This window comes from Mchenga conophoros, linkage group LG3 (genome assembly GCF_057382185.1).
Source record: "Mchenga conophoros isolate Kocher_MC1m ecotype Shallow Benthic linkage group LG3, M_conophoros_male_GT1.1, whole genome shotgun sequence".
Taxonomy (NCBI): domain Eukaryota; kingdom Metazoa; phylum Chordata; class Actinopteri; order Cichliformes; family Cichlidae; genus Mchenga; species Mchenga conophoros.
Window position 1 is genome coordinate 15796631 of NC_140528.1, and position 18945 is coordinate 15815575.

Sequence of the window (18945 nt, forward strand, 5' to 3'; positions counted from 1 at the left end):
ACCAATCCCAAAGTGGCAAAAAGAAAGGGAGAAAACAGGAGCTTTCTGAACAGGTGGGAGAATATGATGAAAAAAATTAATTTAATTAAATTTAAAATTTAATTCAGAATGCTGCAAATGCAATTTTTATTTAAGAAATGACTTCAACTGATCTGTTATTTAATTGGAAATTTGATTTTGCATGTGTGCAATATTAAGTTTATATTAGTTTTATATATTGTTTAGTATTAAGCTTTGCTTGTTCCATATTTCGTTTTTCAGCAAAACTTGTTTGAGTCCATAAGAAAAGATTCCTTGTTATATTTGGAGGAAGATTTTTTTTCAATGATTATTTGATCCAGTTATGAACTGGTGCAGAACTGAAGAAGCTTCTCGGATGAGAGGTGAAACGTCTTCAAGTAACTTAAAGAAGTCCAGACGCTTTTCTTTGCAAGCTCCTTTGATCCAGTTATGAACTTTGGCCCACTGTGTATTTGAGTTTGACACCCCTGCTTTAACGCGTAAAATGAAGTGGCAAACCGTCCTGGCTTTATAATTATGATCTGTCTTTCAACAAATATTTAATTTATTACTTAGTCTCGCTGATACTCGTGTAATTTTAGGAGGCGATTTTAATTGTGTACTTGATAAACTCTTGGTTAGATCCACTCAAACCTCCCAGTTGTTTAACGCTTCGACTGTTCTGAATAATAATATGTTGAGTTCTACTAACCTGTTGATGTTTGGAGACTGTGTAACCCCACTGGTAGAGATTACTCTTGTTTTTCACAAGTGCACAAATCGTACTCCAGAATAGATTATTTTTTTGCTTGATTCTAAATTGATGTCTAAAGTTGTATGCTCAACTTATCATAATATCTTGATCTTGGATCTTTAGTCCTGGACTTCTGTGGTACGAAACAACTGGCGTTTTCACCCGCCACTCCTGTCTGAGACATCCTTTTGCCGATTTATGACAACTAAAATATCAGAATTCTTGGAAACTAATGATAAACAAGACGTTTCTGATTCGATTCTATGGGAAACATGCGAGGAGAAATTATTTCTTTTGAATCCTCGTTAAAAAAAGGACGCCAGAAACGCCTGTTTGAAATAGAAGCTGAATTAACACAGTTAGAACAGGACCACAAGGCCTCCTCTTGTCCCTCTTTGTTTCAAGACATCATTAAAAGGAAGTTTGAGTAAACCACAATTTTATCTTGTCAAGTAACAGATCAGCTATTTAGGATCAGACAGAAGCATTTTGTGTTTGGAGATAAGCCCCATAAGCTTCTTTCTCAGCAGCTGAGAGGCCTACAGGCTAGTAGGGCTATACACAAAATAAAATCAAGATCAGGCGAAATTTTAATTAGCCCTAAAGCTATTAATGAGCGATTTAGAGAATATTATGAAGAGCTCTATATGTCAAAATCTTGGGGCAATATTTCTCATTGGTTTGGGAAGCAGGATCTCCCGACAATGAATGACGCTGCAGGAGAGGCTTTAAACTCAGATATTACTGTTGAAGAAGTTTCGAAAGCTATTAAGTCATTCCCCAGTGGAAAGTCCCCAGGCCCAGATGGGTTTGGCATTGAATTGTATAAAAAATACTCTGAAAAGGTGGCCCTGCTTTTATTGAGAATGTTTAAGCATTCTTTCCATACTCAAGCATTCCGCCGTGCGCTAATATTTCTTTGTTATTGAAAGAAGGAAAGGATGAAACAGAATGTTCCTCTTATCGACATATTGCTTTGTTGAATTTGGATATGAAAATTTCCACTAAAATTTTGGCAAACAGATTAAATAGACATGTTGGATCAATTATCCATCCGGATCAAACTGGGTTTGTCCCCCAGAGGTTTTCCTTCTTTAATGTTTGAAGATTGATGAATGTTATGTACAGTGTTGGGTAAGTTACTTTAAATTAGTAACTTAGTTACATTACTAGTTACTTATATCAAAAGTAACTCAGTTACTTCAAGTTACTCATTACTTTCAGAGTAACTAGTTACTAGGGAAAGTAACTTTGGTTTTACTCAGACTTCTCTTGTTAATGTGTTGCTTCTGTAACTGGATACCCAGCATTGCCAGTCTTCTAGCTTGCTTACTTGCCACACGTGCACTGTGCCACCTACCAATAGAAAGGAAAAGATAATGTGCACATTTCCAGGAGAGAAATCCCACGCTTGGACCGTTGTTGGCCGCTGCATGATTCATGATTCTCACTCGCTTTTGCAACTTTGTACTTTTGTGTTACTCGCAGCAACAACTCCACCTCATTGTTAGTCCATTTAAAAAAACTCTGCGCTTTTCAAAGAGACGTTTCTAAGAGCCGGGAAGTAAATAAGCGGCAGACAGAAATGAGGCAGGTCGAATCGTCTTGCGTTTCACGCATGCGCAGTACTGGGACGTAAGAGTTTCAACCCTTTCAATGTGGATGCACAACTCTGTGAAAACAGCTGAAAACACTAGTGTGGACGCGGAGTGTTTTCAGACAAAGACGCCGTTTTCAAATCTATCCGGGCTGGTGTGGACGTGGCCTCAGTCTGGAAAAGACGTGTTTCTCAATCCCACAAGCACCACTGTGAGCCTGTCTGCTGCCAGCTGCCGACTGGGGGACTTGTGTCTGTCAGACGCGACACAAAGTGTGATTTTAGCAAAGATTATTTAGTTTTGCAACATAAGAGAAAGAGGAATTTGGTGACCTTGGTCCATGAGAAGTCCATAACAAATAAGTTGGATATGGATGACTCTGTAAGAGTGTTTTTGGAAAGGTAAACAGGAGACTGTTGTTGTAGAGTGGACCGAGGAGAAAGGAGAGTGGAGCTGTTTAGTTGCAAACAGACTTCAGTTCCTTGCGAAACAAATAAGCTTAAAGCATGACAAAATCTGTTTTGTTCAAGAGCTGGTGATTTTTTTTTTCATTACTATGCCAACCCGTTTTAGTTTTGTAAATATTGGTTATATTGAGAAGTCTTATTTTAATCTTTATTTTACAAATTTATTTGAGAATTAGGCCATTCAATGAAGATGGATTTGATGTTGTTGGTTGTAAAGATCTGGATGGATAGTTTAATTTATTCTTTATTTTCTTTTTTAATTCTATTTTTGAGTTTTATTTTTTAAGACTTGGTGAACTGTATTTTTTAAATAACATCGCCTACCCTTTTTAGTTTTGTTAATATTGGCAATAGTAAGATGTATTATTGCTGGGCTTGGATATATTTAATATAAGGCATCTAATTAGTGCTTTTAGTTGTTAGTTGTTGTTTAGTTGTTGTTAGAATCTGATGATGTCATGGTCCTGGGTCGGTGACCCAGCGCTTTAAGTTTATTATTATCATTTTCCAGTTTATTATCATGATGATTATTGTTGTTTGAGTTCTACGTGTTATATTCGGTCTGCATCTGTATCTCTGTCTGTCTATGGTGTCACCCCGTCTGTGTGTGAATCTGTCTGTTTAGTTCAACGTCTTGTCTCCCTGTGTCTGAGTTTCCTGTTTTATTGTGAAGGTCTGTGTCATATGTCAATGTGTTCAGTTTTACCTTTCTCCTGTCTCGTTAGCCTAGTTCCTCCCAGCTGTGTTCCCCACCTGTGTTCTCTGAGTGTATTTAAGTTGTGTCTTCTGTCATGGTAGTTGCTGGTTCGTCTGCGTCATTTCCCTTCCGCCATTCTGTGTTTATGCCTCCGGCTTCCTGGTCATTCTCCCTGCAAGGTACCCTCGCTCGTGTTCTGGTTTTGTGTTTAGTTTTCCCAGTTTAGAGTTTTTACCGTTCTGTTTCTCGCCACCCCTTTTTGTTGTACTTCTCCGGTTGTAAATAAAGCTCACCCTCCACTTAAGCAGTCTGCATCTTGGGTCCGTTATTTATCCACACGGCCTGCCCCGGCAAACCGTGACAGATGAGGAATATTTTGGTTGTTTTGTTTTTCTGTTTCCCCCCTGACGGATTACCACCTTAATGTGGTCAGGGGGTTTGCGTGCCTCGGTGACCCTAAGAGTTAGACCAGCCTTCAGGTGGGACACCCAAGTTGGTCTAGCCTTAGGGTAGAGGCCTGACAAAGTGCAATTCAGTTACATGACAAAAACAGTTATTAAGAACACCCCACCCAACCCCACCCCTTTCCTGCCTCCACTTCCATCATTTGCCCCCTTTACATTTCGGTCTGCCCCCTTATATATGCTTGTCTAGAACCGGCCCAGGTCGACTATGACAAGTTGCTCCGTTTGGTTTCACTTTTTTCACAACTCCTCCTATGAGGTGTTCAAGCGCCCCCAAATTTAATCAGAGCACCTCTAAAAATACTACTACTACTATATTAATACTAGTAATAATACCACATGTTAGTATTATTTTCTGGAATTATCATTAAACATTATATTTTCTTAACTTGCCTAATGATGACATACAGGACAGATGAGAACAAGTTTCATATGCAGTGTTTATGGTATCATGATGTTACAGTGCGCTCACACAGAGGCTGGTTTGTCATTAATCGCCTAATTAAGACTTTCTTTGCTGTGGCAGAAAGACGATGAAGAGATCATGTCATGGCACAAATCAGTGATGCAGATTTAAAACACACTTTAACTGAAATACAGCAAAAGTTCAAACTGTCCTGATAATACGGCGACGTTGCTGTGAAAAAAAGTTTTTATCTGTTCTCTAAATAGCATCAAAAACATTAGAGATTATTAGCTAACTCTAACCTTCTGATCCACTAGTCTGCTTGTATTCAGGGGCTGAGAAGCTGATGAAATTTATTATTTTAGTTCGTTAAAGATTTCTGCCCCTGCTCTGATGGAATTGGGCTTCAGTGTTTGTTTACAGTGCAGCTCCACATCCAGGCGACAGCAGGTGAAAATGATGTTACCTGTCAGTGTCCAGCTGCAGCCTGTGTTCAATATTGTTATAAACTGATGTGGATCAGTTCGTGTCTTTTTTTGTTTTTGTCTTTGTAAATTCTGTTTCATTTCATTTCATTTCATTTCATTTTTATTTATTTCACACTTGGTACTACAAATCAAACAAAACAACCACATCTTCTGTCAACAAAACCCAACAACCATGTGTGAAAAGGAGCAGGAAGAAGAAAATATTCTTATTAAACCCTGCCCCCTATCTACCATCGAACTTATATCACCGGTGGGCACCAAAAATCAGGAACAAACTAATATTGACATTTCTCTCCGGTCGAATCCCAAACCAACATCACATTCATTCGCATTCTTCATACTGAGTTATCGTTTTAAACATATAACACTTTTTAAAACATTGTAAATTTATACAATTCTTTAAATTATAATGAAGTGAATTCCACAGTCTTATACCCCTAACCGTTGTGCTCATTAATCTTTGTGTAGTCCTGGCTAACTGATGTTTAAAATAAAATTTCCTTCTATTCTCTTCTCCCCTTGAACACATCAAAAATACTCTTTGTAACTTAAAAGGCAAAATATTATTTTTAGCCTTAAACATAATTAATAATGTCCGTAATTTCACTAAATCTCCTAATTTTAATAATTTTGATTCTATAAATAATTTATTTGTATGTTCTCTATATTTAACATTATGAATTATTCGTATAACTTTCTTCTGTAATAGGTTTAAAGGTTTTATGGTATTCTCATATGTATTCCCCCAAACTTCAACACAATAGTTGATATATGAAAAAAACAAAGAAAAATATAAAATACGCATTGTTTTATAATTTAATAAATCTCTTATACTACCCAAAATATAAATACTTTTGACCATTTTCTTTCTAATATGTTCAATATGAGATTTCCATGTCAAATTCTCATCCACTATTACACCCAAAAAACGAAATTCAGTAACTCTTTCAATCAATTCTTCCTCTATAAACATAATGACTTTATCCTCCTTTACACGATTGCCAAATATCATATATTTCGTTTTTGTCAGATTCAAAGATAATTTATTTACATCAAACCATTTTTTTATTCTTAACATCTCAGAAGTCATAATTTCAACCAAGTCTTTCAAATTCTCTCCAGAGCAATAAAAATTTGTGTCATCTGCAAATAAAATCGAATTTAACCTTTTAGATACGTCACAAATATCATTAATATATAAATTGAAGAGTTTCACTGCAACATTGAACAAAGCCTGAGAGAGCAGGATGAAGACAGCCTTCAAGCATCAAACTTTAAGCGTGAGGACATTTCAAATGCAACGTTTCTATCAGCTCAACAAACATCAGCAAACACACAAACTCTTCATGTGCAGTTTGTGTCACAGTGAGTTGTAGCTAAAGGTCCAGCTGCTGTATTTCACAGGGAGGGGGTAAAGCTCACATGTAACATTTAAAGCTCAGTTTTTAAATCAAATATTGGGTCTGTACATGTGACATTATGTTTTTTCATATTCTGAAACGTGCTGCTAAACAAACTGATGAAGACTAACTGTGTTATTTAAAGGTTGCATGCTACTGCAGGATAAACAGGTTAGTTTGCTGCACTGTGATGGATTTAAAGTACAGAACAGTGTGTGACTGTGGCGCTTAGATTCACTGAATTCCACCTTCAGAGCAGCTGAATAGTGTCTAATCTAAAGACAGCATAAACAATTTACTGTCAGTGTAGAGAATGGAAATCAGCCTGTTCAACTCATAAAAACATCAGCTGACATCTGGTTGAATTCACTTGTGTGAATCCACAAAGAGCAGCAGGTCAGCTGATCACAGCCTGTACATTCAGAAAATCCACTGGAGCTCTGAATAGAAATGATTGTGATTTGTGATCTTTTCCAGGCACTGAGCCATTACAGCTGATTTTAGGGTTCCTCCACCTGCTGAATCCACTTTAACTCCTGACTCCTCATTTTCCTGTTTAGGGACAAAGTCGCCCTCTACAACGTAGGCAACAGAAAATAGAGCCATGTTTTATTTTCCTTCTTTTTCTCTGCTCACGAGGCAGAGCTCACCTACTTTTTACTGTCTTACACTGAGTAGATTTCAGAGCCTGTACTTTTTCACTTTTACTTAAGTAAATACATTGAATCAGTTTTACTGGAGCATTTTTAACACAGGTTTCTGTACTTCTACTTAAGTACAACGTGTGTGTACTTTTGCCACATTAAAGTCTCCCTCTTCTGTGGTGCCGCCTTAAGTCTTCTTTATCATGATCTTTTTCACCTCTGAGGGGAAATTTTGATGCTCGTCCTCTTTGTCAGAAAGATGCAGTCCTCAGCTGACTGAATAAGCTCACTAGAGCTTTCAGCAGCTAGCAGTGGAGCTAAAGCCTGAACAGGTAATAGAGCTAGAAACTGACCTATGGTATGGGTAGGTGCAAGGTGCAGAGCGGAGCTCAGTAACAGTCACTGGGTAAACTAGGTTAATGGTGCCAAACACAGTTTCAGGAGACAGACGTATGGCAGGCTGGTTTTAGCAACTCTGCTGTTCTTAAGCTGTCCATGTTCGAAATAGCAGTCTTTGAAACAGTCTTTGTATACACAGATTCAGGCTTAGCAAACTCAGTAACTCTCAGCTCAGAAGGAGGTTACAGAAGCAGGTGTATTTTCACAGGCCATCACAGAATAAACTGCACAGTCCAAGGGTGTAACAATACCACAACAGTGTTAACAGTGACTGACACAAAAGCATGGTGAGCTGGTTTACATATAAATGGCTGTGAAACACAAAATCCAACCTAATTCATTATTTCTGAGGCACTAATTCCAGCATTTCAGCCAGTTTAACTATGGCAGGTGGCACTCTGCTACCATTTACGTTTACCAGCTGAGGCGCAGAAAAGATCACAAACTGGGAAACTGGCGGATCAACAGCAGGATTACTGATGTCCAGGCTCCTCAGCACGCACTCTTTTATTCACAACTGTTGATGGTGTGGCTGGGCTCAGGCTGGGAAACCTCAGAATCAGCAGGCTGAGGAGGAAAACAGTCCAGTGGGGATACAATGCCAGTAATAGCGTGGAGGTGAGTCTGGGGTGGAGTAACAGTCCTTTGTTCAGCAAACTCAACAGCTGGAAAATCCATATTGGCTAACTCAGAGAAAACACTGCGAGCATTAGCAGAGTCTGACGGCTCAGGAACACAAAGATCACGAGCGAGGACAACCGGTGAATAACGTGACACCGAGGAGTCCCTCTGAACAATGTCTGTAGAGTTCAAACACACAGTCATCTGATGTAGCAGATACAGAGTCCACGGAAGACGAAGCAGTGTTACTCACAGTGGCAGATCTGTCATGAAGTCCAGGATCAGAATGCTGAGCGTGCGAAACACAGTCACTCTCTCCCACGGCTGCAGTCTGCTCAGCTGTACTGGAGCGACGGCGGTGTGAACGCCAATCTGACAGCGGCGTGACGTTTTGACAAACATCGGTTCAGGAAGCGCTCCTCTCCTGTTCAGGTGGAGTCATTTAGCGGGTTTGTAGAAACTGCAGTTTGCGGTTCTTTGAATTGAAGTTGGTGTTCTGCTAAATGCAGTTTGTCACTCTGAAGATATTGTAGCTGCTGTTTTGTTCTCAGTTTGCTTTCCTGTTTGTGCTGCTCGTTTGTTCTCGGTTGTGTTGCTGTAGTTCTTTTTGCTGCTGTGTGCATTGACTTGGATCATCCATCAGTAAAAATCGAACTCAAATGCAATACAACAAATTCATCATTCATATAAAAAAATCCACATGGACACAGACTTTCTAATCGGACATCACAAAGTTATTCTGAAGCTGTAAATCTGTAAAATTAAAAACTCCCCAAAACTACTATGAGAAAACCCTGAAAAGGTTCAATGATAGAAGAAAAATGCTTTACATATAAAAACCAACAGAGGTTCCTAATAAATAGACTAATAAACAGAGAATAGCTGAACAGTTTCTGTGACACAGACCTAAAAATACATAAATGCTCCATGATTTTCGTTTCTATCCATCATCTTGAACACTGGCTATAAATGTGTTCACGTCATTATTGTGTGATTTGGTTTCTTCACGTGTCTCCTTCAGTGCAAATAAAGGATTGTTAGAGTGTGTGCTGTGTGTTTTTCTGAAGCATGACAATCCTTTCCAACAAGTATTTCCAGCTGTTTGTCTCCCCTCTGCACTTTAATCTTTCTTCTTGTCATGTCTGTGTTTGTCCACCAGATGTCTCCCTCAGCTCATTTACTCCAAATCAGAAGCATCAGCTTTGTGGAGCGTGGAGATGCTCTGCCTGCCAGACACAGCTTAGGGCAAAGAAACATGTCTCTCCTCCACATCTGTCATCTTAAAAATGACATTAAATGTCATCACTCTAGATACAATAAGAACAATTAAAAAAAACTCAAAGATTCAATCTTTTGTTACATTTTAAAAGTTCAAACCTTTAAAGACATTAAGTTTAAGATCATATATGATCAAGAAAATCATGCTTTTGTTCATTCCGAGTATGTATTCTGTTGTGATTTTGCCATTTGTTAGGTTTCTGTTCTTTGCCTGCCTGCTCCCACTTCTCTGTGTTCCCTCTGTCTGTCCATGGAGTTATTGTGTCTGCTCATGAGTCTGCCTGTCAAGTTCAGTGTCCTGTCTGGTTCTCTGTGTCTGTTAGTTTCCTGTTTAATTCTGAAAGTTCATGTCTCATGTCAGTGTGTTCAGTTTTACCTCTCCCCTGTCTCGTTAGCCTAATTGTGAGTGTCTGGTTTAAGTTTTGTTCTTTAGTTTTCCATGTTTAGGTTGTTTACTCCCCGCTCTGCTCTTCCTGTTTTTGTCACCTTATCACCGCTGTAAATAAACACTCACTCGCACCCCAGCCAGTGCCTGCATTTTGGATCCTTTTCTCAATACACCACACGACTGCCCCCAGCCGTGACAAATCTTCACATTTCAGAAACTGGAACCAGCTTTAAATGTGATTAAAATAATGACAAAACAATCAATTCTCTGGTCATTGACTAACTGATGAATAACTGCATTTGACAACCCGCTACAGCAACAACCAGGGGCGGAGCGTGGGGGTGGCTTACTGGGCTTAAGCCCGGGTTGTTTTGTCAGAAGCCCGGGGTCTTTTGGAGTGTAATTTTTTTCATAGTTAGATGCCTGGCTGACAACTGTATAAAACAAAAAGTACACACAATATTCGAAGCACATAGTGCACACCGTGGGAATTTACGACTGTGCATGAATCCCCCCTCATATTGGTATGATCCGAGCTCAGGCACTAAGCGACTGAGCGAGGGGGCGGGGTAGCTGCTGCCAGCAGTGAGTGCGCTGTTGGAGAAACGGAGCCAGCCATACTAAGGAGAGCTTAAGTTTGACCAGGTACCAAAGCAAATCATTCGTAGCGTACAAATAATGTAAATATGACGATGCATCACGAAAGATTGATATCAAACTGATCACTTGACCAATATTACGTTACTCGCTCTTCAAGTGAATCAACAAATGGCGAAATGAAAAGCCGAACAAATGCTATTTTTTTTAGAGAGTCTTAGCTTACATGTGTTTATTTCATATTTTCAGTTCTTACCCTCCCCGACTAAATCGGTTTCAGTTATGTACTGAAATATAAGAATGGACATTAGAGGCTTCTTTCAAAGAAAAAACTCAGGTAAATGTTATTTTATATATTATGCTTTGTATGTTGTTCAGTATATTTGTATGCAAAATAAGAGGGATTTCAGTACTCAGCAGGATATTCACATCTGTAACCAGATATTTACACTTTAGGGAGAAAACATAAAACAGTTTTACTGTACAACATCAATTTAGAGTAAACTTTTCTTTTAGATAAATATTGAAATATCTTTTGAATTAGTTAAATGTCAGAATAAAGAGAGACAGAGCTGTCTATTTTTTATCACTTTCATCAAATTTAGGAGTACATGTACACTAAGTTTATTGTTAACTAATAAGAAACTCCAGACGATTCCATTCTGAGCTGAAGAAGCTTCTGATAGGTTAGTAGAGTCCATGTGAGTAAATTTTCTGTGACATGGGAAAATCAAAAGATGTCAACCAAAACACCAGGAAAAGAATTGTGGAGCTCCATAAGTGTGGCTCAGTTTGAATACAATTTGGTGCCATTTGCAATTAAGAAATACAGATAGTTTCTCTCTTTACTCTTAAAGTTAACAAATATGTTTTTTAGATTTATCAGTCTAAAAAATAAACATTTAGTCTGATTTGATGTTACAATTAAAAAAGTGTTTGTGTTTTGATCTGAAGAGTACATAAATATGTGGTTTCAACTGTATATTTGATGATTGTCAGCACAAAGAGAGAGAGAGGAACAGAGAGGGAGAGAGAGGAGAATGAGGACAGAACAGAGGTGGAACAAGAGCAGGTGAGACACACATGTTAGTCAAATGGTTGTTTACCAAAAGTATCACCGTCCTCATGTATCTCGTACCTAGTGTTTCTTTTTAGGTTTGTTATTTTTCAAATTCTATATTTATTAAGTTCTGCAGGCTTGTTTGCACAACAAGGCTAAATAATTATATAAACTTTTCTCAATCTAAATATTGTACTTTGGTAGAATTAAACAATAAATGTACTGCAGGTCTATGATGACTTTTAGTGCTACTATCATCTAGTTCTGATTCTGGTTCTGTCTTGGTTAAGTCCTCAGTAGTCCTGATTTTGAACTGTTGTAGTCCTGTTTTAATTCCGGATCAGTTCTGGGTCTGGTTGAATTGGGGTTTAGTCCTCATGTCTTGATGCAGCCCCGATTTTGTTCTGCCTTGCTGCCTAATTAAAAAACTAGTTTAAGGTGTCCTGCACATGTGATATATATTTTTCCCTATATGAAGTCATTGTTTTTTGAACAAAACTCAAAACAGAGCCAATTAATCTTTCAGTCATTTCTACCCCCCCCCCCCCCCCAAAAAAAAAAAAACAAAACATCCCACATGCATACTAACCTTTTGGGCTAAGCCCCGGGTGTTTCAAACGTCTGGCTCCGCCTCTGGCAACAACAGAATAAAAGCACTAACCAGACCGATGAAAGGTTTCAAACATACTGAATATGAGGAGTAGTATAATTTAAACTCAAGTGACTCAAGCAGCTTTAAACCTCCGGCAGATCTCACCCTGCAGCAGTTCTCAGCTGCTAGCAGCACTCTGCTTCAAGCAGTCACCTGCAACTTCCAGTAGCTGTCAAATAACAGCAGGTCTCAGCTTCCAGCAAACATCCAGCAGCACTTAGCAACGCATGCCTGCTCCTCAAGGACTCACAACCAACCACGAAGGGACTCGAACCCTCAATCTTCTGATCCGAAGTCAGACGCCTTGTCCGTTAGGCCACGTGGTCTGGCAGACGCTCCCACTTTTCACGAACGTTCGTTGGAGTCTGCTTGAGCCAACTGCTGGTGTTGGGTTGGTCACGTGGCTGGTGGATATTGCTTGATTGTTGCTTGAAATAATTGATTGTTGCTTGAAATAAGTGCATGCCACAGCATTTCTCCCATGTATCACGCTCTTAAAAACGTAGTCCTACCTGCCACATGCACAGTGGATCCACCCACTAAGCCAGAGTATCAACTGCCAATGGACGTCATAAAGCTTACGTGGCCCGATCTGTCACCTGGAAGTTGGCAGAAGTTTTTTTCTTGGATCCCACCAAACAAAACCACAGTCTACCATGAGACAGCACCTTCCATACTGGAATGGCCAGTATGGGGATTGAACCCATGACTTTGGCATTATTAGCACCACGCTCTGACCAGCTGAGCTAACCGGCCCACAACTTGTGCCTAAACCGACCCCTTTTTTTTGTCTAATATACCAAAAAAGAGGGTGGAAGAACTGTTAAGAACACAAGAGAAATGTGTGTTTACAAGAAATTACTTCAACATAGTGGGAAAAAAACCTCTTCTGTTGACTTACAAAAAATGCTTTCAGAAGAAATTTGCCACAAAACAATACATGGTGTGCGTCTTCTACTGTTAGGGTCGATAGGTGAGGATATAAAGCAGCAGTTTTTGATGCAGTATGCTGTGTCAGACTTTGGAAATGAGTGATTTATCCAGAAAGTAGCTGGAAAAGTGATTTGGAGATTGTAGCTAAGCATGTAATGTATTCATTAGCGTGTCATGTGTCAGTGAATTTTGTGGTTTGCTGTCATTTGTAGTTGCGTACATCACTCACCTGGAAGTTGGTAGAGGTTTTTTCTTGGATCCCACCAAATAAAATCCACAATCTATCACCAGACAGCACCTTAGATGGCTGCTGGAACGGCCAGTATGGGGGTTCAACCCATGACCTTGGCGTTATTAGCACCACGCTCTGCCCAGCTGAGCTAACCGGTCTACAACTTGTGTGCAAACTGATCCTTTTGTTGACTAATATACCAAAAAAGAGGGTGGAAGAACTGTTAAGAACACAAGAGAAATGTGTGTTTACAAGAAATTACTTCAAGCTGTACCAATGAAAGCCAACTCTTGGAAGCTCCCACTGATCAGAAGCCACCTATGCAGGTGGAGTTCCACCAACAGCCTGCTTCCAAGTCGTGATTTTTTCACCCGTGTCGCTTGAGGTCATGGCATGTTATTGACTTTCTATGGTTGCTTCTAAGCCAAGACTACTGGAGCCTGGCACTGATAAGGCCAAGTTCATGGCTTCAGTCCCCAACCTGGCCATTCGAGCCTCGTTTGAGAACTCGTAGAGTCTCTGTTGAAGGACATGAAGTTGACAACAGCGTAGCAATTTTGGATGACATAAAGGAGCTGAGGTTAGCATGCTGCGAACGCATGCCTGCTCCTCAAGGACGCACAACCAACCACGAAGGGACTCGAACCCTCAATCTTCTGATCCGAAGTCAGACGCCTTGTCCGTTAGGCCACGTGGTCTGGCAGAAGCTCCCACTTTTCACGAACGTTCGTTGGAGTCTGCTTGAGCCAACTGCTGGTGTTGGGTTGGTCACGTGGCTGGTGGATATTGCTTGATTGTTGCTTGAAATAATTGATTGTTGCTTGAAATAAGTGCATGCCACAGCATTTCTCCCATGTATCACGCTCTTAAAAACGTAGTCCTACCTGCCACATGCACAGTGGATCCACCCACTAAGCCAGAGTATCAACTGCCAATGGACGTCATAAAGCTTACGTGGCCCGATCTGTCACCTGGAAGTTGGCAGAAGTTTTTTTCTTGGATCCCACCAAACAAAACCACAGTCTACCATGAGACAGCACCTTCCATACTGGAATGGCCAGTATGGGGATTGAACCCATGACTTTGGCGTTATTAGCACCACGCTCTGACCAGCTGAGCTAACCGGCCCACAACTTGTGCCTAAACCGACCCCTTTTTTTTGTCTAATATACCAAAAAAGAGGGTGGAAGAACTGTTAAGAACACAAGAGAAATGTGTGTTTACAAGAAATTACTTCAACATAGTGGGAAAAAAACCTCTTCTGTTGACTTACAAAAAATGCTTTCAGAAGAAATTTGCCACAAAACAATACATGGTGTGCGTCTTCTACTGTTAGGGTCGATAGGTGAGGATATAAAGCAGCAGTTTTTGATGCAGTATGCTGTGTCAGACTTTGGAAATGAGTGATTTATCCAGAAAGTAGCTGGAAAAGTGATTTGGAGATTGTAGCTAAGCATGTAATGTATTCATTAGCGTGTCATGTGTCAGTGAATTTTGTGGTTTGCTGTCATTTGTAGTTGCGTACATCACTCACCTGGAAGTTGGCAGAGGTTTTTTCTTGGATCGCACCAAATAAAAGCCACAATCTATCACCAGACAGCACCTTAGATGGCTGCTGGAATGGCCAGTATGGGGATTGAACCCATGACCTTGGCGTTATTAGCACCACGCTCTGACCAGCTGAGCTAACCGGCCTACAACTTGTGTGCAAATTAATCCTTTTGTTGACTAATATACCAAAAAAGAGGGTGGAAGAACTGTTAAGAACACAAGAGAAATGTGTGTTTACAAGAAATTATCTCAAGCTGTACCAATGAAAGCCAACTCTTGGAAGCTCCTACTGATCAGAAGCCACCTATGCAGGTGGAGTTCCACCAACAGCCTGCTTCCAAGTCGTGATTTTTTCACCCGTGTCACTTGAGGTCATGGCATGTTATTGACTTTCTATGGTTGCTTCTAAGCCAAGACTACTGGAGCCTGGCACTGATAAGGCCAAGTTCATGGCTTCAGTCCCCAACCTGGCCATTCGAGCCTCGTTTGAGAACTCGTAGAGTCTCTGTTGAAGGACATGAAGTTGACAACAGTGTAGCAATTTTGGATGACATAAAGGAGCTGAGGTTGGCATGCTGCGAACGCATGCCTGCTCCTCAAGGACTCACAACCAACCACGAAGGGACTCGAACCCTCAATCTTCTGATCCGAAGTCAGACGCCTTGTCCGTTAGGCCACGTGGTCTGGCAGAAGCTCCCACTTTTCACGAACGTTCGTTGGAGTCTGCTTGAGCCAACTGCTGGTGTTGGGTTGGTCACGTGGCTGGTGGATATTGCTTGATTGTTGCTTGAAATAATTGATTGTTGCTTGAAATAAGTGCATGCCACAGCATTTCTCCCACGTATCACGCTCTTAAAAACATAGTCCTACCTGCCACATGCACAGTGGATCCACCCACTAAGCCAGAGTATCAACTGCCAATGGACGTCATAAAGCTTACGTGGCCCGATCTGTCACCTGGAAGTTGGCAGAAGTTTTTTTCTTGGATCCCACCAAACAAAACCACAGTCTACCATGAGACAGCACCTTCCATACTGGAATGGCCAGTATGGGGATTGAACCCATGACTTTGGCGTTATTAGCACCACGCTCTGACCAGCTGAGCTAACCGGCCTACAACTTGTGTGCAAATTAATCCTTTTGTTGACTAATATACCAAAAAAAGAGGGTGGAAGAAGTGTTAAGAACACAAGAGAAATGTGTGTTTACAAGAAATTACTTCAAGCTGTACCAATGAAAGCCAACTCTTGGAAGCTCCCACTGATCAGAAGCCACCTATGCAGGTGGAGTTCCACCAACAGCCTGCTTCCAAGTCGTGATTTTTTCACCCGTGTCGCTTGAGGTCATGGTCGCTTATTGACTTTCTATGGTTGCTTCTAAGCCAAGACTACTGGAGCCTGGCACTGATAAGGCCAAGTTCATGGCTTCAGTCCCCAACCTGGCCATTCGAGCCTCGTTTGAGAACTCGTAGAGTCTCTGTTGAAGGACATGAAGTTGACAACAGTGTAGCAATTTTGGATGACATAAAGGAGCTGAGGTTGGCATGCTGCGAACGCATGCCTGCTCCTCAAGGACTCACAACCAACCACGAAGGGACTCGAACCCTCAATCTTCTGATCCGAAGTCAGACGCCTTGTCCGTTAGGCCACGTGGTCTGGCAGAAGCTCCCACTTTTCACGAACGTTCGTTGGAGTCTGCTTGAGCCAACTGCTGGTGTTGGGTTGGTCACGTGGCTGGTGGATATTGCTTGATTGTTGCTTGAAATAATTGATTGTTGCTTGAAATAAGTGCATGCCACAGCATTTCTCCCATGTATCACGCTCTTAAAAACGTAGTCCTACCTGCCACATGCACAGTGGATCCACCCACTAAGCCAGAGTATCAACTGCCAATGGACGTCATAAAGCTTACGTGGCCCGATCTGTCACCTGGAAGTTGGCAGAAGTTTTTTTCTTGGATCCCACCAAACAAAACCACAGTCTACCATGAGACAGCACCTTCCATACTGGAATGGCCAGTATGGGGATTGAACCCATGACTTTGGCGTTTGAACCCATGACTTTGGCGTTATTAGCACCACGCTCTGACCAGCTGAGCTAACCGGCCCACAACTTGTGCCTAAACCGACCCCTTTTTTTTGTCTAATATACCAAAAAAGAGGGTGGAAGAACTGTTAAGAACACAAGAGAAATGTGTGTTTACAAGAAATTACTTCAACATAGTGGGAAAAAAACCTCTTCTGTTGACTTACAAAAAATGCTTTCAGAAGAAATTTGCCACAAAACAATACATGGTGTGCGTCTTCTACTGTTAGGGTCGATAGGTGAGGATATAAAGCAGCAGTTTTTGATGCAGTATGCTGTGTCAGACTTTGGAAATGAGTGATTTATCCAGAAAGTAGCTGGAAAAGTGATTTGGAGATTGTAGCTAAGCATGTAATGTATTCATTAGCGTGTCATGTGTCAGTGAATTTTGTGGTTTGCTGTCATTTGTAGTTGCGTACATCACTCACCTGGAAGTTGGCAGAGGTTTTTTCTTGGATCGCACCTAATAAAACCCACAATCTATCACCAGACAGCACCTTAGATGGCTGCTGGAATGGCCAGTATGGGGATTGAACCCATGACCTTGGCGTTATTAGCACCACGCTCTGACCAGCTGAGCTAACCGGCCTACAACTTGTGTGCAAACTGATCCTTTTGTTGACTAATATACCAAAAAAGAGGGTGGAAGAACTGTTAAGAACACAAGAGAAATGTGTGTTTACAAGAAATTACTTCAAGCTGTACCAATGAAAGCCAACTCTTGGAAGCTCCTACTGATCAGAAGCCACCTATGCAGGTGGAGTTCCACCAACAGCCTGCTTCCAAGTCGTGATTTTTTCACCCGTGTCGCTTGAGGTCATGGCATGTTATTGACTTTCTATGGTTGCTTCTAAGCCACGACTACTGGAGCCTGGCACTGATAAGGCCAAATTCATGGCTTCAGTCCCCAACCTGGCCATTCGAGCCTCGTTTGAGAACTCGTAGAGTCTCTGTTGAAGGACATGAAGTTGACAACAGCGTAGCAATTTTGGATGACACAAAGGAGCCGAGGTTGGCATGCTGCGAACGAATGCCTGCTCCTCAAGGACTCACAACCAACCACGAAGGGACTCGAACCCTCAATCTTCTGATCCGAAGTCAGACGCCTTGTCCGTTAGGCCACGTGGTCTGGCAGAAGCTCCCACTTTTCACGAACGTTCGTTGGAGTCTGCTTGAGCCAACTGCTGGTGTTGGGTTGGTCACATGGCTGGTGGATATTGCTTGATTGCTTCTTGAAATAATTGATTGTTGCTTGAAATAAGTGCATGCCACAGCATTTCTCCCACGTATTACGCTCTTAAAAACGTAGTCCTACCTGCCACATGCAAAGTGGATCCACCCACTAAGCCAGCGTATCAACTGCCAATGGAGGTCATAAAGCTTACGTGGCCCGATCTGTCACCTGGAAGTTGGCAGAAGTTTTTTTCTTGGATCCCACCAAACAAAACCACAGTCTACCATGAGACAGCATTTTCCATACTGGAATGGTCAGTATGGGGATTGAACCCATGACTTTGGCGTTATTAGCACAACGCTCTGACCAGCTGAGCTAACCGGCCCACAACTTGTGCTTAAACCCACCCCTTTTTTTGTCTAATATACCAAAAAAGAGGGTGGAAGAACTGTTAAGAACACAAGAGAAATGTGTGTTTACAAGAAATTACTTCAACATAGTGGGAAAAAAACCTCTTCTGTTGACTTACAACAAATGCTTTAAGAAGAAATTTGCCACAAAACAATACATGGTGTGCGTCTTCTACTGTTAGGGTCGATAGGTGAGGATATAAAGCAGCAGTTTTTGATGCAGTATGCTGTGTCAGACTTTGGAAATGAGTGATTTATCCAGAAAGTAGCTGGAAAAGTGATTTGGAGATTGTAGCTAAGCATGTAATGTATTCATTAGCGTGTCATGTGTCAGTGAATTTTGTGGTTTGCTGTCATTTGTAGTTGCGTACATCACTCACCTGGAAGTTGGCAGAGGTTTTTTCTTGGATCCCACCAAATAAAATCCACAGTCTATCACGAGACAGCACCTTGGATGGCTGCTGGAATGGCCAGTATGGGGATTGAACCCATGACCTTGGCGTTATTAGCACCAGGCTCTGACCAGCTGAGCTAACCGGCCCACAACTTGTGCCTAAACCGACCCCTTTTTTTGTCCAATATACCAAAAAAGAGGGTGGAAGAACTGTTAAGAACACAAGAGAAATGTGTGTTTACAAGAAATTACTT

At 41.1% G+C, this 18945-nt stretch overlaps 14 non-coding genes across 14 annotated transcripts; all 14 read right to left on the reverse strand.

Moving 5' to 3' along the window:
• Positions 1 to 12166: 12166 nt before the first annotated feature.
• trnar-ucg (transfer RNA arginine (anticodon UCG)) lies at positions 12167 to 12239 on the reverse strand. Its single transcript has one exon. It is a non-coding gene; the product is annotated as a tRNA-Arg (tRNA).
• Positions 12240 to 12595: 356 nt separating this feature from the next.
• Positions 12596 to 12669, reverse strand: trnai-aau (transfer RNA isoleucine (anticodon AAU)). The gene has a single exon. It is a non-coding gene; the product is annotated as a tRNA-Ile (tRNA).
• A 493-nt stretch (positions 12670 to 13162) lies between these two features.
• On the reverse strand, positions 13163 to 13236 carry trnai-aau (transfer RNA isoleucine (anticodon AAU)). Its single transcript has one exon. It is a non-coding gene; the product is annotated as a tRNA-Ile (tRNA).
• A 467-nt stretch (positions 13237 to 13703) lies between these two features.
• On the reverse strand, positions 13704 to 13776 carry trnar-ucg (transfer RNA arginine (anticodon UCG)). The gene has a single exon. It is a non-coding gene; the product is annotated as a tRNA-Arg (tRNA).
• Positions 13777 to 14132: 356 nt separating this feature from the next.
• trnai-aau (transfer RNA isoleucine (anticodon AAU)) lies at positions 14133 to 14206 on the reverse strand. Its single transcript has one exon. It is a non-coding gene; the product is annotated as a tRNA-Ile (tRNA).
• A 493-nt stretch (positions 14207 to 14699) lies between these two features.
• Positions 14700 to 14773, reverse strand: trnai-aau (transfer RNA isoleucine (anticodon AAU)). The gene has a single exon. It is a non-coding gene; the product is annotated as a tRNA-Ile (tRNA).
• A 467-nt stretch (positions 14774 to 15240) lies between these two features.
• Positions 15241 to 15313, reverse strand: trnar-ucg (transfer RNA arginine (anticodon UCG)). The gene has a single exon. It is a non-coding gene; the product is annotated as a tRNA-Arg (tRNA).
• Positions 15314 to 15669: 356 nt separating this feature from the next.
• Positions 15670 to 15743, reverse strand: trnai-aau (transfer RNA isoleucine (anticodon AAU)). Its single transcript has one exon. It is a non-coding gene; the product is annotated as a tRNA-Ile (tRNA).
• A 468-nt stretch (positions 15744 to 16211) lies between these two features.
• trnar-ucg (transfer RNA arginine (anticodon UCG)) lies at positions 16212 to 16284 on the reverse strand. Its single transcript has one exon. It is a non-coding gene; the product is annotated as a tRNA-Arg (tRNA).
• A 356-nt stretch (positions 16285 to 16640) lies between these two features.
• trnai-aau (transfer RNA isoleucine (anticodon AAU)) lies at positions 16641 to 16735 on the reverse strand. The gene is made up of 2 exons: positions 16698 to 16735; positions 16641 to 16676 (listed from the first exon to the last, which is right to left on the reverse strand). It is a non-coding gene; the product is annotated as a tRNA-Ile (tRNA).
• Positions 16736 to 17228: 493 nt separating this feature from the next.
• Positions 17229 to 17302, reverse strand: trnai-aau (transfer RNA isoleucine (anticodon AAU)). The gene has a single exon. It is a non-coding gene; the product is annotated as a tRNA-Ile (tRNA).
• Positions 17303 to 17769: 467 nt separating this feature from the next.
• trnar-ucg (transfer RNA arginine (anticodon UCG)) lies at positions 17770 to 17842 on the reverse strand. The gene has a single exon. It is a non-coding gene; the product is annotated as a tRNA-Arg (tRNA).
• Positions 17843 to 18198: 356 nt separating this feature from the next.
• trnai-aau (transfer RNA isoleucine (anticodon AAU)) lies at positions 18199 to 18272 on the reverse strand. The gene has a single exon. It is a non-coding gene; the product is annotated as a tRNA-Ile (tRNA).
• A 492-nt stretch (positions 18273 to 18764) lies between these two features.
• trnai-aau (transfer RNA isoleucine (anticodon AAU)) lies at positions 18765 to 18838 on the reverse strand. Its single transcript has one exon. It is a non-coding gene; the product is annotated as a tRNA-Ile (tRNA).
• Positions 18839 to 18945: the final 107 nt, after the last annotated feature.